General features: G+C 33.3%; 1 protein-coding gene across 3 annotated transcripts in view; it reads left to right on the top strand.

Moving 5' to 3' along the window:
- Positions 1 to 25,717, top strand: part of LRFN5 (leucine rich repeat and fibronectin type III domain containing 5) — a 245,048-nt gene that overhangs the window by 104,235 nt on the left and 115,096 nt on the right. For all 3 annotated transcript variants that reach the window (XM_059373124.1, XM_059373125.1, XM_059373126.1), the window contains exon 2: positions 11,075 to 11,246. The gene's annotated coding sequence lies outside the window, so the exon portion shown is untranslated. The remainder of the gene's footprint in view (positions 1 to 11,074; positions 11,247 to 25,717) is intronic.

Below are 25,717 nucleotides of genomic sequence, written 5' to 3' on the forward strand. Positions count from 1 at the left end.
TTTATAGCTGTCTTTTATCTTGAAGCCAAAACATTTTATGAGTCTCTTGGTTCTAATGTTCTTAACTCAGTTGAATATCTGAGCATTTTAGATGAGAGACATTTTTATCACTTTGACAAAAATGGCAACTTTAATTTTAATGACTCCATCAAAAATTGATCAAGTATGTTGTTTTTGTGAGGCCTTTTAAGAAAAATGAACTTACTAACTGATAATGTTAAAGACCCATCCATTTTGGCTTAAAAACTCCCCTTCAGCTCAACACACGAATTAACTATTTCTTTACATATGACATCTTTTAAAAAATGAATCTGAATTGCAGTTAGAAATTCAAAGTGAAGTTTCCAATAATATGCTCACTTTTTTGCAATTTATCATATAATCAGGTTATCAAATACTGTATTCCCTATCTCTATTTATTTTACATTAATCCCTTTTAAGTACAGAGAGATTATTAATGTGAATGAAAGTACTTTTGTAATTTCAGTAATTTCTTACCTTTGTTAAATAATGCTTGAATGGCTCCTGATATTTTCAATACTTTTATGGAAGAGATGATTTTTAAAATTAAAGTATGTTGACACACGATGTTACATTAATTTCATGTATACAGCACAGTGATTTGGTAAATCTATGTTATGCTATGTTCACCACAAGTGTAGCTACCATCTGGAAGAAGTTGATTTTTTTTTTTAGCTTTTATTTATTAGAGAGAGAGAGAAAGAGAGAGAGGGAATACAAACAGGGGGAGTGGGAGAAGGAGAAGCAGACTCCCTGCTGAGCAGGGAGCCCAATGAGGGGCTCAATCCCAGGACTCTGGGACTATGACCTGAGCCGAAGGCAAAAGCTTAACAACTGAACCACCTAGCATCCCCGAGGTAATTTTTTTTTTTTTTTTTAATTGAAAGGTTTTTTTTTTTTTTTTTTTTTTTTTTTTCTGTATTTTTGTACTCTGGTTTAAAATTGAGTAAAAGGCCCTTGTGAGATTATTTCACGGGCAGTGCCCAGAAAAGTGCCTTGCACAAAATGTGCATTTGGTATCTAGAGGTTCAATTTCAAAAAGTGAAAAGAAATTTTGTATTTATATAGTCCAAGTCTTAGTTAACTTTGTAACTAAAATATTTGATAATGCAAGAAATTAATTAACTTGCCCAACTTGAGTGTTGAGTCTAGGACTAAGGTCGGAGCACGCACAGACTGCAAGTCCTTGTCATTCTATTGTTTTCCTTTTGCTTATGGTTGAAATTATCTAAACCTTTTGGTTTTTTGGTTGGTTTATTGCTATTGTTATTAACATTATATTTTTAGATCTTGTGAATTTGGGGGGTCATTTTCCTCTAAGTATGCAAGTATCTGGTGTTTGCAGTGCTCCTCTACTTTTTACATTTGTCTCAAACTTAACTTATTTGATACTTTTTAAAAGGTAACCCCCCTTTGACTAGCAGCTATATTCCAAGCTTTTGTGTTAATTCTTCACTTACATGATTTCATTTAATTTTTACATAAAATATATTAGATGAGGTCATTGATGCTTAGGTAAAAGGGCTTTCTCATAGACATATAGCTAGTCAGTGATAGAGTCACAATTTTAGGTGTGTTCTTTGTAGCACGATGTTTGCAGTGGCTCAACAGCAGACGGATACGTACCAAGTTACATTTGTGCTCCTGCTACCATCCTACTCTAAAAATTTTGTCTGTGTCCTGGGATATGGAAATCATTTCCTAACTTGTTTCTCTTCCACATTGGCCAGCATTAGCCAGGATAAATAATTATTTGCTAATATAAATTTAATCATGTGACCCATTCTTGGCTTTTTTATGTATGTGGGGTTCTTTTCCCCTTCTCTGTCTCACTTCAACATTGAGGCTAATTTTGGAAGATAAGGAGGTAGCTAGGCAAAGAAGAGGGAAAATAACACCGAAGGAAGGGTGCCTTAGTGGCTCAGTCAGTTAAGCCGCTGCCTTCAGCTCGGGTCATGATCCCAGGATCCTGGGATCGAGTCCTGCATCAAGATCCTTGCTCAGTGGGAAGCCTGCTTCTCTCTCTGCCTCTGCCTGCCTCTCTGGCTGCTTGTGTGCTGTCTCTCTCTCTCTCTCAATCTGTCAAATAAATAAATAAATAAAATCTTAAAAAAAAAAAGAATACTGACGGAACAACCAATGCAGAGTCCTCACATATCCAAAAGTCTAGTTGTTTTGAGGATTTTCAAGCATAGTGTGAGATTTTCAAATTTGTCTTTGAAGAGATATGGGTTAGTATGCTTCGAGCATAGGGGATCAAAAATGTTTGAAACAAGATTCCTATGGGCCTTGTATGCCATACTAGAATTTTATATATGACACATAATTTGATATATATTTTATAGAGACAATTATGGTGGCAGCAAAATGAAAATATAGAGGACATGTTGTCTTGTGATAAGAGGGAACAAAAATTCCATTTATGAAACTGTTGTATTAATGTACGTAAAATAGAGTGAAATAGTGAATTATGATAATGGTAGTGAGGAACAGGTGCAAACATATCTAGGTATTAAGGACATTGAATGAAGAGAACTTCATTGATTAGATGAGAAAATTTTATCCTAATTTTAGGTGTCATTACTGTCTAAGTATTTCATTAATTAAGAAGTAGAGTTACTGATGCAGGTTATAAAACCACATATTTTAATAATGTAATCTCAAAAATGGTAACTTAAAGCAAACATCACTACGCATGCATGCTCATTTTGAAACTTTCATTTCTGTATTAAAATACATTTCTCTTCTGTTTATTCATTTTTGATATATTGAGATAAATTTCAACATATATTGCCCTTAGCTCCAAATTAAATTTGAAGTGTGCATAAATGATTTACCAATTTGGCTTCTGTGAGTTAAATTTCCATTTTATTTCTTATTGCTCACATCCCTTATAGTGCTACCAATTCTCTTCTTTCTTGACATGACTTGGTTGAAGTTTCCTGTGCATGAATAACTTTTTCTAAAATTGTTTAAGATGGAATTGAATGGAAAGATATGTACAAGAATCAGAGATTCTATAATCTGTTCTTTTACCTGCTACCAAATAGCAGTATGGCTTTGTGCAAATGCTTTTTTATATTTGAGCCTTTGAAATGAGATCAAATAACAGTGCTACCTGCCTTGTAAGACTATTTTGAAGACCACACTAAATAATGTGTGAAAAAGCTTTGAAAATGGCAAAGAACACACATAAAAATTTTAAGTTAGCTTTTATTTTATTATGAGGTTAGTTACACCAATGCAGAATCATTTAGCTAATGCATATAATCAACCTAAAGAAGAAAATTAAATTGTACTCTTAGAGACTTAAAGTTCACAGAGCTAATAGCATTTAGATTAAATTTAAATGCACACATTTTTAGTTATAAAGGAAGTTACAGTTCCCTTGGTCAAACATCAAAATCATAGACTAGAACGTATTGAAAAAATAATTAACACTAAACCCCTCACCCACACACATATGTGTTGGAGTAGGAATGTATTGCCTATAGATATGTCTTAAGATTTGAGGTAAATTTTCTCATTTATAATCTTAAATATCATATTATAAATTCAGTGATGAAATATACATGTATCTATTTTCCTCATCACTTTGAAAGAGGCCACTCCACAGAGCCACACTCTCAGAGTGCAGGAAAGTCAGTTTGCCTTTGAAGAAGGACCAGCCTAAACCTGGCTGGATCATTAGAGTAGTCTCATAAAATATTAACATTAGAAGGTATTCTCATGGCCATCTCTTCCAACCTTAAGCCCTACACAAGAACATCACTTTTTTTTTTTTTTTTAAGATTTTATTTATTTGTCAGAGACAGAGGGAGAGAGAGCGAGCGAGCACAGGCAGACAGAGAGGCAGGCAGAGGCAGAGGGAGAAGCAGGCTCTCCGCTGAGCAAGGAGCCTGATGTGGGACTCGATCCCAGGACCCTGGGATCATGACCTGAGCCGAAGGCAGCTGCTTAACCAACTGAGCCACCCAGGCGTCCCAAGAACATCACTTTTGATAGTTACATAGAATGAACCTGTTGGCTAACAGTGAATTCTTAGGCAGACCATACTAATGCAGTGCTATGAAGATAGCGTGCTCCTTAATGTACAAAATCTCCATGAAGTTCTTATCCTTCAGTCCATGTCTCTGACCTTAACATCACCACCTCTCTCCTCTTACAAAAGGTTTTTGAAGATATCGGCCCTGTTTCTTATCGTTTTCCAAGATAATATTTCCAGTTTTAGTTTTCAACCATTTTTCATTGTAGTGATTGGGATTGGCCATGCCTTCTTTGGGAGTCTGTCCCTAGGTATGTTTTGCAAGAATTCAGAATAAGACAAACAGTATTTCAGGTGTGGTTTGACAAGGACTATATAATTCACTGTGGCTATTAAACTTGTTGTTCTAGGTATTTCTTTTCTATTAATGAATGCTGAGATTGCAGCTCTGAAACTATTGACCCTTAGGACTATGGGGACAATTAATACCCTAAGTGTATTTCATATAAACTGCCTTTAAAGACATATCCTTCACCCTACACTATAATCGTTTAGTTTTTTAATCTAAGCATCCTTACCTTTGGCATCATTATATTTCATTTTGACAGTCTTGGCCCTCCATTAAACCTATGGAGACATTTTTAAATCCCAGTTTTGTGTCAGTCACAGATTCACAGATTTAATAAGCACTGTTTCTTATGTCTTCTTGCAAGTCAATATTAAAATGCTGAACAAGAAAAGATCAAGGACAACAGGGTTACTGTCTAATGAAATAATGTATCTGAAAGCGATTTGCAAACACTATTTTATATTCATCTTTGGTTTTGTGTCCTTCCTTCTGTTTTATACTTCTCCCTTTATAATCCGACCTTATGGAGAATTTCTCCTCTGCAGTCTTCATAGTTTAACTTTCCTTCCAATAACCTCTTTACCATCAGAAATCATTTCTAATTGTATGATACAGATTTTGCTTTTAGAACTTTCTAAGTCCTCTTTTCTTTTAGAAACTTTCTCCCCAAGTGTTAACTCCCTGGGTTTTTTTAGTATATTATTTTCCTTTGTTTGTGGTTAAAATTCCTTAATTTGTATTTTTCAAATGTCTGTTGTATGGAGGTGAGCACGGTTGATGCTGTGGGGCACACAATGATCCGTATGATATTCTAGGGACTCAAAGAGTTTGTAGGCCAGTAGGAAATCTGGGGTTGTGAATTATAAGTGTGCTTCTCTCACTTCCTTTCTCTTAGTTCTTCTCTGGAGTCATTAAGTATGGTTTTAAGCCAGCCCTTATCCCCACAAAGAAGTATTCCTTGTGCTTTTAGATATTTTCTGTACTCATATTGCTTTTCAGCATATTTGCAGTGTTTTCAGCTCCCTGTCTTCATGTGGTCCTTGGATTGTCTAAGATTGCTCCAAAATCTTTTAAGCCCACGTGAATCTGCTTCACAGTTTCTCAGTAGTTACTCAGGACTTACAGACTCATGTTCAACTCACTGACTTTAGTCAAATATATATATGCGTTAGGGTTTTTATTATAGAGCATGTTCTCTCTCTCACTCTCTTACTCTTTCTATCTCTCAATCCCCCTGTATCTATGTACATTAAAATATCCTACCTATGTATATGATATAGTATGCTAATACACACTTACGTGGGTATGCATAGTCAAGATACTTTATTCATATATGCTTAAAGTATATATTTCTAATATATACTATATAGATATTTCTATTATATATATATACATATTTTTAATACAATTTGTTAAACATTTTGATCAGAGCTTAAAATTGATTAAAAATGAAGAAATCGCCACCACCAGAAAAACACAGACTCCTTGTCCACACTACTAAGCATTTTCTTCCACTCTTAAACCACCTCACATTTCCCAAACACCAGAAATCTACATTTTCTTTGGTTATTAACTAAAACAGGAAAATACCAGTTAAGAGCAGGTTGAGACTCTACTCAACCTCAACCCATAGGGCACTCAGCAGTTAGATAAGTTACCGTACCACATTGCTGGTATAAAATCTAACCCCTATCCTGACAATAAATGCCACAGATGCACTCTAGTACCCAAAGCAAGGAGCAATTCAATCCTTTTCATTCACTAGTAAATTTAAATTTTTTCCAGTCTTTCCTGTGAGACACACTGTAACCCAGTTGTGATTTGATAAAGACCAAATAATTATTATTTTTAAGATTTTATCCATTTATTTGATAGACAGAGATCACAAGTTGGCAGAGAGGCAGGCAGAGAGAGAGGGGGAAGCAGGCTTCCTGCTGAGCAGAGAGCCCGATGTGGGGCTTGATCCAGGACCCTGGCATCATGACCTGAGCCAAAAGCAGAGGCTTTAATCCACTGAGCCACCCAGGCGCCCCAGGACCAAATAATTCATTACAGTGTTAAACTTGATGTTCTAAATATTCCTTTTCTATTAATGAACGCTGAGACTGCAGCCTGAAGTTGTTGGTCATTAAGTTTCACTCTAATGTCACTCTAATCTATGTAATGATATACCATTACATAGATTCACATGCAGTTGTGATAAGTAATTCAGAGTGATCCCATATACCCTATGCAGAGTTTTATTCCTAATGGTAACCTTTTGTAGAACTGTAGTACAATATCTAATGTTACAACCAGGGAACTGACATAGAGAAAATCTACTTATCTTATTTAGGTTGTCAGTTTTACTTATACTTGTGGGTATTTACATTTTGTTTCCTAAATTTTATCACATATGTAGGTATATATGTACACAGTCAAAATACGGAACAGTTCTATTACCACAATTCCTCCTGTTAACCGTCTATACTTACCCCCGCCCCTCCCAAGTAAAGCCTGCACCGTGGGTTGTATCTTACTGAAATACAGCATCACTTAAAATTATTTTCTTGAGTTGTTAACAGGAAATTACAAATGCAGTAATAAAATTTTTAGGTCACCAAGATTCATGTTTTATTTAACTGCTGAACTCTTGCTATTAGAGGAAAGGAATGATTAGTAGTTCTCATTTACAAAGTGACATTTACATTAAGCAACAAATTCTCTAGCGGTGCATTACTTTATTTATCATATGATCCTGGGTGTGTATAGTAATGTGTAAACATTTTCCTATAGCTGGGTGTATGGTACACTTTTATTCAATAACACAAATAGATTTCCATATTCAATCAGGGTATCTAATTTTTAAATTAGGTTTTCACAGTACTGGTGATGAGGCAAACATGTTGAATCATAACATTTTTATGGATCTCCCGAATATCTATGTATTTCAAAAACCCATTATCAAAAAATAATTTCTGATTTTATTCTATATTTCTGGTCCAAATTTTTTCAAGTTATTTGTGTTAATAAAATAGCATTTCTTATATTATACCCTTATTTTTGGAATAGTCCACTAATATCATGGCTATATTATGCCAAACAATATATTATTATCAAATAAATGAGTGACTAAATTACAGTGAAACCATCTAATTCATTTATTCATCATATATTTTAAAACAACTGGCTTTTTGCATCATGTAGATCAAACATCCAGATGACTAAATGTTTAATTTTTAATTATTTTCAACACAAGGTAAATATAATTAAAAACTAATGAGATCACCTCCTTCATGGTATTTATTTGTACTATTAGAGGTAAGATGGAGAAAGATTAGTAATGATGCTTTTTCATGGGTTCATAATTGCTCAAACGGGATCTTTAAATATGAAGGAATACTTAAGATTATGTTACTGCTACCCTTAAAATATTTCAAGGGTTTCTTTAGTGGTTAGTGCGGTAAAATTTAGGGCAACCCTAGGAAGAACTTGCTGAGGGAAACAAAATTATCACATGCCTATAATGAATTTTATTCCAGGTTGGTACTTTCAGATATGATACTTTGAAATAATGACAACTTTTTGTAATACTGTTTTTCATTTTAAGAGAAAAAACTGAGTAATATGGTCATTGCTGTGATTCCAATCCAGGTTCATAAGACTTTTAAAGTCCTGCCTTTATCGATAGTGAGACTTGAATCGAAGTATATGTTCAGACAACTGATGAGCACTTAGCAAAGACCTTCAGGGGAAGAAAATACCACTAGGATCTAGAAGGGATCGTGGTTCTCCATTTTGAAAAAAATATTCCCTAATAACTTTCTGAGTTTTGCCTATGTTTCCTGAGTTCTTTCAGAGTTTAATGTTGACATTCAAGATAATTGTTGGAGGAAGAACCATATTTCTTGGGAATACATGTACATAAACAATAACAGTTGCCAAATTTTCTAAGACTGTGGAAGAAGGCCAACATAGCAACTACTTGGAACTAAGGGACTGATCAGAATTTCTTTTTTTTTTTTTAATTTTTTTTTTTATAGATTTTATTTATTTATTTGACAGACAGAGATCACAAGTAGGCAGAGAGGCAGGCAGAGAGAGAGAGGAGGAAGCAGGCTCCCTGCTGAGCAGAGAGCCCAATGCGGGACTCGATCCCAGGACCCTGAGATCATGACCTGAGCCGAAGGCAGCGGCTTAACCCACTGAGCCACCCAGGTGCCCTGATCAGAATTTCTTATAAAATGTTTTATTTCAAGATATTATCAAGTAGAAAAGGACATCTTTGTAAGATCACATCACAAAATTGCAGTATTAGAATACCAACCTAAAACCTACTATTTTTGGCATTGTGCTGACCGAAATATATAGATTGAAAAACAAAACAAAACAAAACAAAATTCAGGACCTTCTTTGTGTTTCTTTACTATAGAATCTTATGATGGCTTTCTGAAATCTTCATTTATAATATCAGATATAAGAGCATTGATTTGGAGTGAGCTAGCCTTAGATTAAGAATCTCAGCCCTTGTGAAATAAATCTATGGTTTGACATTAAGTCCTTAGGGAAAAACAAAAAACAAAAACAAAACAAAACAAAACAAAAAGAATCTCAGCATTACCTGGTGCTAGCTATATGACCCTGCCCAGGGTTAGCTGACTTATGTCTATCCCTACTTTTCATAGCAATGTATAAGAATATGCATTTATTTCATTTGATTCTTGGGAGAATTGGTTTAGATAATAGATGCTTTTTGGAAGCTGGAAGATAATAAGTACTTAATAAAAGAAAAGGTAAGATGTCATTAATAAATGATAGAACCATATATAAAAAAGAACTTTGGGTTATTAGAATTTAGAAAGGATTGTATCAGTTACTATACTTTCCATGCTAAAATGAAGGTGTGGAAATAGTTGATCATTAACCCATTTTTATTGTTAATATAAATATTGGAGACATTAATAATACTTTGCTTTTGCTTTATACTACCTCTTTACAATAGAGAGGGAACATAATCAGAGTTTCAATAACAGGATTCTGGACCTAAACATTTTACTTCTAAGAATTTATTATAAATGTATTAACTGATATGTGTACATAGATGAATACAGACATCAGTTATATCATCTTATAATAAAATCCTGGGCATTTGCTTATTTTCAACTAGGACACATTATGAGCAGATTATATTGTATGCATATGATAGATATTCACAGATAGAAATGAATAGGGTTGATGATAGAGAACAGGAGTGATCTTCATGGTGTATAAAATAAAAGGAATAGAGCAAAATAGGTAGATGTATAAAAATCCATACACAGACTCACATTCATACATGCATAAAGTATTTCTGAGAGGAAGTTCTGAAATTTGAAATTGGTTTCTTTTAAGGGGTACATGTCTTGCTTTGAAGGGAGATTTGCTTTTGTATTTCTTGTATTTTTTATCATGCATATAAAATGTAAAAATTAGCTTAAAATATTCATGGAAAGAAATAAATAGCAAAGCAAACAATAGCTGTCTCAGGATGGTTGGCATATGATTGACTTATATTCATGTGTGTGTGTATGTGGTGTATCTGAGTTATTCTCTAATTCTCTAAGATGTATATTTCTTTTGTAATAAATATAATTTTTAAAGAGATAGAATCAGTTGGCAGATTCATAAAGGTAATTTGAAATGAACTTTATTCCACTTTACCATTAATCTGTGCACTGGTTTTTAGCATTTTTGTGTAATTTCAATATAAACTTTAAGCAGTAGCTTTACTTTTTTTTTTTTTTTTTTAGCCCTAATTATCAGCCATCTCAGGACAATATAATCACCTTCTTAAATTTTAACTTTATAAGATTATTCCCACATTTTTACAAATGTAGACAGCAGAAACAATAAACTAAACCCAAATTGTCTTTGTATCATCTTATATTGTTCTTAATAATACCCTTTGGAATTATATTATTCCTCACTTTTGCTTCTGCAGCTAAGATAAGTCATAGCTTAAGTAAAATTAGAATGCCTTTGTTCATTTCAAAAACATTTTTAAAATGCAGCCTATTTTTGCATTGAAAGTGGTAGTAGTTGAATATTAGTTGGCATTATTATATAGATGTTAGGGGGAAGAAAGTTAAATATTGTGTCCCATAAAGGTAGGCCAGTTATTATTTAGGTTAACAGGACTCCCAGAAATAGGTAGAAATCAACAATCTTCTGACCTAAAGTTAAAATACAAGTCACACATCTGACTATTTCCTCTATAGACAGAGATGTGTTTAAATAAGTAGATTTTTTTCTTGAAGGAAATACAGCCATCGCAACATAAAACAATTTGCTGCTGTAAGGGCAGGATTTATGAGCTTCAGCCACTGCTGACTGGCCGGCATCATTTGCTGGTACATAGTAGATGATGGTTAAACATTTCTTGACTTTTGTAATTTTTTAACATTAGTCTGCAAGTTGAATTAGTTGAAATGTAAAGAAAATTGAACTATAGATCTTTCTGTTGTTTTAACTATCTTCAATGAGGAGATAAGAAAACGTCTATAGATGGAAGACAGAATGCTGACGTATCTGTTGGAATCAGGGCCCTAGAGAACCTTCTTATGTAAATCTGTTTAAATTCTATTTAGTGATATTCCTGGTATATTTTGAGATTGATCACACAGTTCACAGCAACTCTATTTTTTAAAGATACTTTATAAACATATTTTGATACACTTTTTTTGTGCTTGTCTCCTTTGAAGAGTCCCTGTAACCATTCAGCCAGGTGTTGGGAAGATATGTAGTAGCTGAGCGTCCTTCTGACACTATCCTCAGAATCAGCTTTGGAGATGCTTTTACCCTGTCCGTCTTCTTCAGCAGCCAGGCAGAGTGCTGACTCCTTCACAGCAGTGAGGAACTCTTCTGGCTCCAGAAGTAAGTTGACTACATTCAGTTTGATTGTTGCCAGTGCTTTTAAAAATAGTTAGAGGAAATATTGCAAATTAATGTACAAATTAAAACCAGGATTATTCATCACTGACTATTTCAATTTTTGACTTTTATCTTTCTGGAGACATAGTTACTACTTTTTATGTTGATAACCTATATCTTTGTGGGGTTTTCTGAGATTTTTTTCAGGATTGCTTCACATGATTATCCTGATTCATATTTACAGCTTTGAGACATAGAGAGGGGAGAGATTAAAATAATAATGTTTGCACATGAGCAAATGCAGTCCTCATGACCAGATATTTTATTAAAGTTGCTTATCTAATGAATTAAGAAGATGGAATCAAGTCTCCGGTCTTTTGATTCTTAAATATCGAGTTCCTTTTCTATGACTGTGATCTCCAGTAGTATATGGAGGGTAAGGGACTGGTGCAGGAAATGACATTTCTCTTGATTGGTTGGTTTACTGAGTGATGTGTTCTCTGTGTCCTTGAAGGAGAGTTTATGGCAACTTATAAATATGCATACTAAAAAATAAAAGAGAAATCACAGGTAGGAATGTGGATTGAAATTGGGACATGAAGGGATTATACCAGATGCGTAATGTAATATATTATACACCACCCCCAGACCAGTTCCCAGCTGCATATTTATCTTTGGACTTTTTAATTACTAGATATATCAGGCAAATACAATAATTATCTGATTGTTTATATTTATAGGATTTGAAAAGTAAAAACAGTATTTGGGGAAATGTTCAGACTTCACTAGTTCATACTTATAATCCTACTGCTTTGCCATTTTTCTAGTTTATTTCATTTAAATTTGATATATTTCTCTTTTCCCTTCTCCCAAATACTTGTATAGGCATCCCTTGCTTCTCTTAGGATATATTTGTGTCAAAATGTCACCATACAAAGTGATTATGAATGCATTTTTATAGACATTAAAAGTTTGATTTATCCTAGATAATTTATTTTAATTAGGTGCTTGGCAATTAAAATTTCCTTGAAGAGAATGGGTAGAACACATTTAATAATCTTAGTTTTCTTTTACAACATATTAACAGCTTCGATATGCCATCAACAGTTAGGTTTATGTCCTTAAGGGAACAGAGAGACTGTTGTTAAGAATTTATTTCTGAATTGTGGTGCTATCTATTGCATAGTTAAAACAGGGATTCAGTATGTTGTTGCTAATATACTCAAAGTAATGTAGGACTACTTTTAAGACATAAACAAATAGGATATATTAATTTATATTAAATTTAATTCATTACAACTGTAACTGTAGCATCAAATGATGAGTCGGACTATGCAGTAGATTACAAATCATTATTTTACTGTAGGTTTTATTCTGTGCATATTTTATTACCTTGCATGCTTTTTTTTTACATCATTTATTCATTTCTTTTAAAAATTCCTTTCACTGTTTTTGTTCTTGTGTTTTTTTATTGAGTAAAGCAACTTGAGGGAGACATTTCAGATTTTTCCAGGTTTTGCTTTTTTTAAAGAAATGGAGGACCCCGACTAAGCCTGAGTTGATTTCACACATTTTGAAGATACAGAAATATATAAGGTTTGTTTCTTAAAGGCATCCCCACAAGAACCTACAGAGATTTTATATGTCTGAACAATAAATTAGATACTTAATAAATTTTTGTTTTCCACAGATAAAGCGACCTTTCTAAATAACATGTCTGACTTTATGAATGCTGGTAACAGGAAATATATTTACTCACATAGATTCTCTAGTGTAAATCACAAGACTAGTGAATTCAAATACATTTTCATTTACTAATGACTATAATCAAGGCCAAAGGATTTACTTAATTAACCTGGCAATAGAAGGCTAAACAGAAATAATTTATATATTGAGAAGGACTCTTCTGAGTTAATGCTTAATTCAATTTTTAAATTACCAGTCCATTAGTCTGCAGAAGTAGAACCTCCTTTTCCCTTTCTATTTTTTCTTTGGAGTAACACTAGGCTGAAAGTCTTGCATGGAATTAATCACCCTGAAAAAAGAGAAAGTAAATACATTCCTAATTAGGTTCCTCAAATTTCAAATAGCTCATTGAAAATTCATAGCACATCCATTAAAATCCCTTTAAAAATAAATGGAATACTAGGAACTTTCTTAGAAAAAGTAAAGCATGGAGAAGTAGTAAAATAATAAGGCAATGGAATAGCTATTCGTTACTCATATAGGACAGTTGAGGTAGTGGTGGTGGTTATGATGCTTATTTTTCTCATTGTGGCATTTTCAATTAGTCTTGGCCAGTGAAATAGTACTTTTGTCTGTTTCTACTGTTCCTTCTTGTTTAACTAAAGCACTGTGATAAAATTAAATAATAACAGGAAATGTGAATGCCTGTCTAAATATATACATATGTATATAATTTACTATATACATAGCAGTAATGATAATCTCTCTAGAAAGCTAATATGCCTTATAAATATTAAAGATTCTTACTGATATTAAATATATAATTTTTTTCTGAAACAAATTTCCCTATGTTTAAGACTTGTAAATTATCAGCTCTGATAACATTAATATATATATATATATATATATATATATATTTACATTTAATACCTTTGGGTATATATTTACATAATTGAAATTATCTTAGATGCTTGAGCCATAAAAACACAGATGGAAGGGGCCCCTGGGTGGCTCAGTCAGTTAAGTGTCTGACTCTTGATCTCAGCTTATGTCTTTATCTCAGGGTCATGAGTTTAAGCTCCGTAACTGGGCTGCATGCTCTATGTGGAGCCTAGTTAGGGAAAAAAAAAGAGAAAGAAAACAGAAGGAAAATTAGAAATATTGGTAGGAAAAAAAGTAATATGTTAACTATGAATGCTAAAAGGGTTAATGAATTATGTTCAATAGCCCTGAAAGGTAGAGCAAAGAGGAAATATCTGCTCATTTTAAAAAAGAAGAGAGAGTAAAATTCTCAAAGAAAGGAAATTCTAAAAAGAAAAAAAAAAGGCAGACTTTTGAAATGACTCTCACAAATACATGCATTCAGTGCCAGTCAATTCCAAATTAATTACATCTAATTACCTAAGTGCCTTAAATTTAACAATTTAACGTGTTGCTAACTAACCTATTGGTCATCTTGCCAAATACTCTTTTTTTTTTTTTTAAGATTTTATTTACTTATTTGACAGAGAGAGATCACAAGTAGGCAGAGAGGCAGGCAGAGGGAGAGAGGGAAGCAGGCTTCCTGCTGAGCAGAGAGCCCAATGCAGGGCTCGATCCCAGGACCCTGAGATCATGACCTGAGCTGAAGGCAGAGGCTTTAACCCACCGAGCCACCTAGGCACGGCTCTTTTTGATATTCTTGAGCTCCAAAAATATCACTGTATACCAGAAAAAATAGGAATCATCTTCTCTCCTTTCCCCTTCATTCTACAGATTCTATCACCTAATAGAGTCAAATTTACTTGGAAAATTTTTCTTGAATTTATTCATTTTTCTCCATTCAGGACCATTAGTACCCTCGTCCCAACTACCATAATCTCTCCATGAGGCTAGCCCAGAGGCTTCCTAAATTATCTGCCCACACACTTTGATGCACCAATTCTGGCTATTCTCCATAGGCAAGCAGAGAGAGTAATACAAAGTACAAACTGACATGTCCTACCTATTTAAAGACCATTACTCTTAGAATATACACAGAATTTCTCATCATGGCTTACTATGCTTGAGTGGTTTAGCACTTTCTAATTGTCCCCATCTTGTTTCACACCGTGCTACTCACCTCTCCTGCATCCCAGGTATAGAGGTCACTCAGTCTTTCTTCCACATCATGTAACCTACCCCCAAAGTCTTTGCATGTGGTTATTTCTCCCTCAACAGATCACCACTCCCAACTCCTTTTTGCCTGGTATCTCAACACAGTAGTCTCTTCCTGAAGGTAGACTTTCTTTGGTCATGTCCTGTTACCATATGGTTTCACAGCACTGTATAACTGAAATCCATTTCAAGTTTATGTCTTTTCGTGCAGTTATCTAACGTTGACCTCTCTTTCAGAATGTAAGCACTATAAGGCCGTGATCCATGTCCATTTTGCTCATCATGGAAACCTCTTTTTATTTTTTAGGTGCTATAAACATAGGCTTGGGTCCCTCTCTCCCTTCTCCCCAGCACCACCCCACTGTGGGGGTTTCAAGGACATCAAATGTAATAGAAATTTTAAGCATCAATGATGAAATCTCTTCGTTTGGGGTTTTCTTGATGTCAAAGTTTGACCCAGTTTTATTGCAAGCTTGCCATTCTCAGTTGGTGTTTATTTTTCCAGTGCCTTTATACTGCTACCTTCTCCCCTTCTTAATCTTGCTGCATTCCTCAAGGTCTTAGTTTCTGATAGGTAGTGGGTCAAGACCCTGCCCTTATTGTTATGAAGCAGGTAGAAATGAATCCAATTGGAATTTTTGTTTAAAAATAACTATAGATCAATAGGCAAGATCAAGGTAGTCCAATGGAAAAATAACTACTATAATATAACTAGTGATGAAAAGCTACAAATAGTCTTGTTAGCTCAGTGGAAAAAGAAGTTTTTCCATCTGAGATTATGCAAAATGCTACTTAGTATAAGTAGAATTTGAGCCTTAGAGATAGGTTTCAACATTGGAATATTGTTAATGTGCTGATGTATTGTCTCACTTAGGTAAAAATTCCAGAAGCTAGAGAGATAATGCACAGTTCTCCCAAAAGCCCTTAAGTACTGACACCAAAACTAAAAATGTCGTAGCTGGCAATACTTGATGTAGAAAGGCCACTGCTCTCTCTGTCTACTGTTAGTGTCAGCTCTGTGGGTTGCTAATAGCTCTTTTTTTTTCTTTCTTTTCTTGTATGTAAGTTTTTTTTTTTTTAATTTTTTATTTTTGATAAACATATATTTTTATCCCCAGGGGTACAGGTCTGTGAATCACCAGGTTTACACACTTCACAGCACTCACCAAATCACATACCCTCCCCAATGTCCATAATCCCACCCCCTTCTCCCAAACCCCCTCCCCCCGGCAACCCTCAGTTTGTTTTGTGAGATTAAGAGTCACTTATGGTTTGTCTCCCTCCCAATCCCATCTTGCTAATAGCTCTTACTGTGATACTATACTATACAATATACTATACTATAGTTCTTACTGTGAAGTGCCCTGGGATGAGGTCGGAATAAATGTTTTGCTTTAGGAGGTAGTGATTACTTTACATTTAGGACCAGGAGAGATTGATGTCATGTGGAGAATATTCCTGGCAACTGACATTAAATGTATGGCAACAATCTTAATTGCAAAGCATTGGCTATGAAACTCATAGGAAAAAAAAATTTGTACAGACTTAACCCAAGTTATTATCCCAGTTATTGTGATGACCACCCTGTTTCATGCCTAGTTAACTTCCCTTCTATCACTGTAGGCTGCACTGGGAGTATTTTAACATATGTCAGATTTAGAATTCTCTGGGTAAACTGAGGTATCTCAGTTTACATCTCAGAGTGTAGGAGACTTTATAGCAAGGAAAACAACTGGGGGTACCAAGACTTCATTTAGAGAAAAATCTATGATTTACTACAGCAAGAAACTCACAGACTAAAAGAATCCGTGTAGGCCACACTGATTATAAACACTAACTTAATATTACTAACGACTTATGAAGGGGAATGCACAATGAAATTATAGAACTACATAGAAATATGTGTGAAAAAAAAATCAGGGACTCTGTAGATATATCAATACCAGCTAGAAACATTAATAGTTTAGGAAAACCTAGGGATTTTATTTCAAAAAGTGCTAATTTAGAGATCTAAGACAGTTACCTTAGATTATATGGTTTTGACATAGAAGTATTTAATATCTAGAATGTTGGAGAATCCTGAAGATATTTTATCACCCAGAAGGATAAGTAAAAGACACCAATTCAGAATGTGAACAAGCAGGAGGAGATAGGTTAGTCTCAAATGATTACCTTTTCCATCATCCTCATTACATAGGTAAAGCTGAATGATGACTGTGAATTGGCAGGTAGTAGCTTAGTTTCATTTGTCTAATTAATCTTAAACCTTCAGTCTTTAGGAATATTGAAGGTGTAATTTACTTGACATACAAAAGCATTTTCCCCCTGTATTTATATAAAATATCAGGAGCATAAGATTTGGCAACTGAGGTAAAAGCTTTGTTGCTGAGGTGAAAGCAACTTTTTTAAGGTGACTGTTCGTCTTAGTGTCAGGCAATTAATTCTAAATCCATAATAAGAATCTGGCTCTCTTTTTGATCACTTGCAAGCAAATATGGACTAATGTTCTAAAGCCTGAAGTTTTAACATACTGTTTAATATCTGAAAAACAAATAACCTTTTAATACCTGCTTACTTATTTATGTCTTGAAGATAGAATTCCTTTACAGGAAAATGAATGCCTTTTAGATTATTTCAATACCTACTACAGTAATGACTTCAATGCAGAAATAATCCACAGTTGAAAACATACATTCATTATTTATAAGGAGACAGAAAAGGAGAGTAAACTTTTTGTAAGGAGAATTCTCTACTTAAAAGAGATGACTGAAAAGGAAGTACTGACACAAATTATATGTAATTGTATATAATTTTAATGTAATATTTTCACTTAAGATTATATTTTGGAACACTTTTCAATATTTCTTGTATGTATCTTGAAATGTAATGGTGAAACTTAAAATTTTAGGTCAGGTTTAGTTAAATAATGATTCTGTTTAATAACTCTAATAATGATGAGGTAGACCTATGGCAATCATGGATTTTGTTGATGTAGTTATATTCAAATGTCTCCAGTCTGGAAGCTGGTATCCACGAATGAGTCACATAATAGTAAGTCCAGCAGAAATCCAACATCTGAATCACTTCTTGGGTTTGTTCTCTATTCATCTTAATATGTAAGCAACTTTTATTAAAGGAATAGAGACATTCTTTAAAATCCTTTGGTAATGCTTTACTGTGGTTTGTGGGCAATTTCTCAGTGGTTTACCTGATTTCATTTGAAGACAAAATCCATATATATGACTCCTTGTGCAAGGGTATTCATGTATAGGGATCTATAATATCTCAGTATGGATCATAATGATAAATAAGGAAGATATTGAAGAAAATATCCAATAAGAATCTAGCAATCATCAAGTCTAAGTCCAGCTCATCTTTCTCCAGTCTTAGTATTATCGTTATAGTTATTTTTGTCACATGATACCCACATGAACAAGTAATTAGACCTCAGAAATTATCAAGTCTTTCCTCTACACCTAGGCAAGTATTTTGTTGAAATGTTTTTTTTTAAATGCTTTTGTTTCTCAGGATATTTCTTGAGCTACCTTCAAAAATAAGTGCAGACATTAATAAAATAGAAACTTCAGTCTATAAGACATACCATGATATGAAAAAGTCTAACTATAGATTCAATTCAATCTCAATCGAAATACTCAGATGTTTTTTCATGAATATCAACAAACTGACTCTGAAGTTCATATAGACGGGCACAAGACACAGAATAGCCAACATAATATTGAAGAATAAAACGTTAGGGGACTGGTGCTACCCAACTTTAAAACTTAACTATAAAGCTACTTACTATAAAGCTACAGTAATAAAAAAGGTATGGGATTAGTGAAAGAATAGTCATATAGATCCGTGGAACAGAGTAGAGAGCCCAGAAATGGATCCCCACAAATGTAGTCAACTCATCTCTGACAGAGGAACAAAAGCAGAACAATGGAGCAGAGAGTCTCTTCAACAAACAGTTCAGGAACAACTGGACATACACATGTAAAAAATGAATCTAGACACAGATCTTAATACCTTCACAAAACTTAACTCAAAATGGATCAGAGCCCTATGTGCTAAGCAGTACAATAAAACATCTAGAAGATAACATGGGAGAAAACCTAGGTAACATTGCGTATGGTGTTGCCTTTTGACATAAAACACCTGAGAAACAATCCAGGAAAATAACGGATAAGCTGAACTTCATTAAAGTTAAAAATGTTAAAAAGTTAAAGTTAAAATTCACTTGAAGTTCTCTGTGAAAGAGAACTTCAAGTGAATGAGAAGGCAAGCCACAGATTGGGAGAAAGTATTTACAAAAGACATATCCAATAAGGACTATTATCCAAAACATACAAAGAACTTTCAGAACTCAACCATGAAAATACAAACAACATGCTTTAAAAAGGAGACAAAGACCTTAATAGATACCTCACCAAAGGATGTATACAGATGCCCCCCCCCCCAAAAAATATGAAATATGCTCCACGCCATGTGTCATCAGGGAAATGCAAAGTAAAACAACAATGAGCTGCTATTTCACACCTAATAGAATGGAAAAACTTGGACCACTGACAACTCAAGTGTTGCTGAGGATATAGAGCAACTGGAACTCATACGCTGCTGGTGGGAATGCAAAATAGTACCGCACTTTGGAAGACAGTTTGCCTGTTCCTTACAAAATGAAACATACTCTTCCATAAGATCCAGAAATCATCCTTCTTGATATTTGCTCAAAAGGATTAAAAACATATGTCCATACAAAAATATGGACACAGATTTGTATAGCATCTTTACTCATAATTGCCAAAACTTGGAAGCAACCAAGATGCCCTTCAGTAGGTGAGAGGATAAAGAAACTGTACATCCAGACGATGAAATTATTCAGGACTAAAAAGAAAGGAGCTATCAAGCCATGAAAAGACATGGAAGAAACTTAAATGCCTGTTAGGTAGTGAAAGAAGCCAGTTTGAAAAGGTTACATTCTGTGTGATTCCAACTACATAACACTGGGAAAGGAAAAATTACCAAAACAACAAAAAAGATCAGTGGTTGCCAAGTGTTTAGGGTATGAGGGTAAATAGAACATGGAGAATTTAGGGCAGTAAAAATACTCTGTGTGACACCTTAATGATGGATATCTGTCATTATATATTTGTCTAAACCCATAGAATGTGGAACACCAAGAGTGAATGAAAATATAGTCTATGTATGGGTTTTTTGGTGACTATGGTGTATCAAGTTTACATTCATTATTTTTAGCAAATATTCCATCATAGTGGAGATTATTAATAACAGAAGAGTGTTTACATGTGTGAGCCAAGGAGGAGATGAGTAATTTCTTTGCTTTCCCCTCAATTTTGCTATGAATCTTAAACTGCTCTGAAAAAATAGTCTTAAAAAAAGGGGGGGATATAAATGTATCCTTAGTTTCATTGTTGAATTTTCTTTTATGTTTCAGGTCTTAAATAAATTCCTTATATATTATGAGATATTATTATATATGTAATGCCCATATTTGATATGAAATGGTTTCTCATTCTCCTATTAACTTGTATTTACTTGATTTATTAATAAGGTTGAGAATCTTTGCATGAATTTATTGGCCTTTCAGATTTCCTTTTTGGTAAAGTCCTTTGTTAATTTTTATATTAGGTCATGTTTTTCTTATTAGATTATAGTAGTTTTTTAAAAATGTATTTTGCATTCGAGTCTTTTGTGGATTTCTTGAGTTATATAAAATTTCCCGTAACCTATGGCTAGTGTTTTCTCTTTAATGGTGTTTTACCGTATTCATCAAGGACTAGTTAAGTTCAGGGGTTGAGGTAGGCATTATGTATTTTTCTTCCTAAATGATACACAAACTCATAAGATAATGGGTAATACACAGCTTTGTTTTAATGCCTGCACCAGACCCTTGACACTCAAAAGGGCATAAGTGGGGAATAATATATAGCTTATATTTCTTACCCACTCAGGAGTTGTTTACATACACTAAAGTAAAAGTAGAGTAGGCATTATAGAATTGTTGCTACAGCTGGCTGGTGCCCAAGGAAACTTGACCCTTTCTCATCTAGACAGGAAGCAGCACCTCCCTCAAAGAGTCTGCAGGTACAGTAGTGGTGATATGGATGAGATTATGTTGCCTCAGACTGTACTGCGGAGATGGCCATTAAATACCCTCTTTTATGGTGTCAGCTGAGAGTTTTCCTACATCGTTCTTAGTGTAGGTCTGTGAGCAATCTGGGGCTTACCTAGTAACCCAGAGATAATTTTTAAATATAAAGCTGCCACCACATTTAACATTTCATACATAGGATGATCTCTGAATTCACTGTATTTTATTGTCATTAAGTTTTCATCAGATTTTTTTGCTATCTACTAATTATAGTTCTTAATTTGAGAAAGTAAATCATTTTTAGAAAGAGGAATTTGAATGAAGGATCCCAAGTTCCAAGAAAGGGAATGTCCCCAGCAAGTCCTTGTCCAGATAAAATATTTTCACTTTAATTTGGCAAATTTATCAACTGTTTCTTTTGGTTTGGGGAATGTGGAGTTTCTTTCTTTCTTTCTTTTTTTTTTTTTTTTCATTGTTTAAGCTATTCTCTGTTATTGAAGAAATAAAGATATTTTCTTATATGTTTTTTTAGAATTTTAAAAGTCTCTTCACATTTTTCATATAGTGTGGAAATTAACATGGATTTGGAGTAAAGTTCAGTTCTATTTTCTTTTTTTTCCATACTGAAAACCAGTTGCTCTAATGCTGGTTATTGAAAATGCCATTCATTCCCATTGAATTGAAACTCTAATGTTGCCATAACCAGAGCTTTCATATATGCACAGACATATTTCTTGGTTTTTCTGTCTTATTGTTCTCCTCATCAGACCTGCACAAGTACCATGCTGTAATTTAATTATTCTACTTACAAGTTTTGATCATAAAATAAATGAATCCACTGCTTTTGTTTCTCCTTCAAGATTTCATTGGCTAATAATGTTGGCTTTTTATTTTTTAATCCTCTGTTTCAATGTTGGGAATGGGCAAGTTTGGTGAAAAAAATCATGTGTGAAATTTTACTGGAGTTACATTTGCTGTAGTAATTTTTATTTTGGTTTGGGAAAACATAGTTTTTTTAAAAAAAACTTAATATTAAATTTATCTATCCATGAACTTATTCAGGTCCTATAATAAAGTTTTATTTCTTTCTCCTTATAAGTCTTGCATTTTTTCTATTTCTTCACAAACTTTTGTATTTTTATGAATGAGCTTCTAAAATGTTATATTTTTTAAAAGATTGTGTCTATATAGTAATGTTGTATTTAATCCTTATGTCTTCTAAGGAACCTTGATAAATATATTAGTTTTTGTTATTTGCAATGGTTCTTATAATTATATAATTTTATTTATATATTTATATGAATAGCATTATTACAATTTCCTTTGTATTATATTTCTATTATTTAATTGAACAGGTTAGGAGATCTCTTAAACAGTGATCAATGCAAATGGTGAATGTGGCCATTCTTACATTTTTCTGGATTTTAAGGGAACTGTTTCTCATGTTTTGCCATAGTGGATGATGTTTGTTTTAGATTCTTTTATGGTAAGTACTAATTTGGGATATATACACTTTTATCAAATTATAAAAGCACAATTGTACTTTATACCATTTTCTCTGTAGTGAACATTATATGGAGTTTCTATTGCAATAATCAGTTTAATTTTTAATGGATCATGACGATGGAGCTCATCAAAACCTAACCCAGTGTTTGACTGTCTTTAATGTGTTCTTTTTTCCCCAATTTACACTGTAGTCTGCATTAAAATACCATTATGGAAACTCATGGCTTATTACTTTTTTTTTAATTTGGGTTGGGATGGGCGGGATTATGCTTTGAAACCCTCAAAATGAAATAATACTCATATTTTTAGAAGTTCTTCCACCTCCAGAATCATGTCCTCTACTTCTATAAAGCTTGATTTTGGCATATTTAAGTACAAAATTTTTATGATAACTGGAAATAGAATGATCAATCTAATTTCTAGTTGGACTCTAGAAGTAAGTAGGAAATACATTTTTTAAATAAAAAGGCAAGTAAGTAGATAATCACATAATTGAATAGAATTTTATTTTATTTTATTATTTTTTTTAAAGATTTTATTTATTAATTTGACAGAGAGAAATCACAAGTAGACGGAGAGGCAGCCAGAGAGAGAGAGAGGGAAGCAGGCTCTCCGCTGAGCAGAGAGCCCGATGCGGGACTCGATCCCAGGACTCTGAGATCATGACCTGAGCCGAAGGCAGCGGCTTAACCCACTGAGCCACCCAGGCGCCCCTTGAATAGAATTTTAAAAGAGCTTGACTTTACAGTTGAAAGATTAAGGACTATGAAAAGATTTTTCATTTGAGCTTCCACAGACAATTAATGGAAGAAACTGGCTTATCTTCTTCTAGGATATAACTTTAAAATTTTATAGTTCTTTTTGGGCCTGTTTTACGGATAAAATCTCTTGGCTTTCCATGTTTCAATTTAATTCTTTGATCATCCTCTCTCTAAATACCCCTCTTTACTTCCATTGTCCAGTGGTCATTGTTGTTATGATTACTATCATGATTATGGCTTAATGTTTTACTTAAAAATTTCTTCTTATTTTATTGGAACATTTAACACTTATAGAAAGGTTCATAAAACATATGTACATTTTAATGAATAACTACATTGTGGGTAACTGAAACTAGCACTTACTTCAAGAAATAGAACATTGTCATCATCCTTCTCTGCTTCTTTTTTTTTTGTTTGTTTGTTTAATTTTTAATTTTTTATAAACATATATTTTTATCCCCAGGGGTACAGGTCTGTGAATCACCAGGTTTACACACTTCAACTCTAAAAGGAAACAAATTATTATCACATAGCTTAGATTATTTTATGACATTTCAGATAAGAAGCAGAGAAGGAGATTAAGAGTCACTTATCTCCTTCTCTGCTTCTTATCTGAAATGTCATAAAATAATCTAAGCTATGTGATAATAATTTGTTTCCTTTTAGAGTTTCACTTCCTATATAAACTTCTTTAACCAATATTGTTACTTTTGTCAGATTTTGAACTTTATAGGAGTGGATTAATATTGTACTTACCATTTGAAGCTTTCTGTTTTGCTTATAATTCTGCTTTTAATATTTTAGAATGTATTTCAGTTGTTACATATAGATGCAAATTGTAAATATTCATCACTTTATAGTGGCATATTAATATACTAAAATTTATATATCTCTTTTTAATGGATGTTTAATCTCAAGTTTAAAGGTATGCAAATAAAGAACATTTTTGCACATACGCATAGATTTTTCAGCAGATATCCTATATGTACTTTGTTAGATTTCTACTCACTTACTAAGTCCAGTTTTTTTGGTCAGTTCTCTGGAGTTTTCTAAAGGATTATATCATTTTCAAAGATTTTTTTTCTTCCTTCCCAGTCTATGTAACTTTTATTTCCTTTTCATGTCTTATTGTGTTAACTAGGACTCCCAGTATGCTATTGTATAGGAGTGCTGAAAGGGAGCATTCTTGCATTCTTTCCAGTCTTAAAGGGAAAACATCTAGAAAACATCTAGAAATCATCTCTCAATAAGTATGATATTAGCTGTAAGCATCTTGAAGATTTTATTACCAGATTGAGGTAGTTCTCTTTTATTACTAGTTGACTGAGAATTTTTATCATGAAAGGCTATTAGATTTTGTGAAATGTTTTTTTCTGTATCAATTTTATATATACCTTAATTTGTTTGTTGATATTATGGAACATTGATTTTCAGTTTTTGAAATACCCTTGTATGCCTAGAATAACTCATTTATCTATTATTTATTTTATCATTGGATTCAGTTTTTAATGTTTTAAGGATTCTGACATTTATGTTAAAGAGAATTCTTGGACTGTAATTTTCTATTCTTACAGTCTCTTTATCTGGTTTTAGTATTAGGCTAATGCCTGCCACATAGAATGAGTTAAGGAGTGCTACTTCTGCTTCTTTTTTTTATGGAAGAATTTGTATAGAATCAATATCATTTCACATTAAATGTTTGGTAGAATTCACTAGTGAGTCAGTTTAAGTAGGTGCTTTGATTTTTAGAAAATTGTTAATTGTTGATTCAATATCATTAAGAAACAGAGCCTATTCTCTTATTATGCTTTTAATGTCCATTCAGTCAGTGTAGATGACACTCTTATTTCTGATATTAGTAATCTGTATCATCTGTTTTTATTTTTTTGCTTTTGTATGTTTTGATTAGCCTGTTGAGAAGTTTATCAACTTTATCAATCTTTTTTTTTTAAGATTTTATTTATTTATTTGACAGAGATCACAGGTTGACAGAGAGGCAGTTAGAGAGAAAGGAAGGGAAGCAGGCTCCCTGCTGAGCAGAGAGCTTGATGTGGGGTTCTATCCCAGGACCCTGGGATCATGACCTGAGCTGAAGGCAGAAGCTTAACCCATGGAGCCATCCAGGTGCCCTTCTCAATCTTTTCTAACACCCAGATTTAGGTTATGTTGATTATTTTCTATTATTTTTCTGTTTTTTATTTAATTGTTTTCTTCTCTGATTTTTTTTATCATTTGTTTTCTTCTATTTACTTTAGTTTAATATTGTTCATCTT

Source organism: Mustela nigripes, chromosome 13, assembly GCF_022355385.1.
Source record: "Mustela nigripes isolate SB6536 chromosome 13, MUSNIG.SB6536, whole genome shotgun sequence".
Classification (NCBI taxonomy): Eukaryota; Metazoa; Chordata; class Mammalia; order Carnivora; family Mustelidae; genus Mustela; species Mustela nigripes.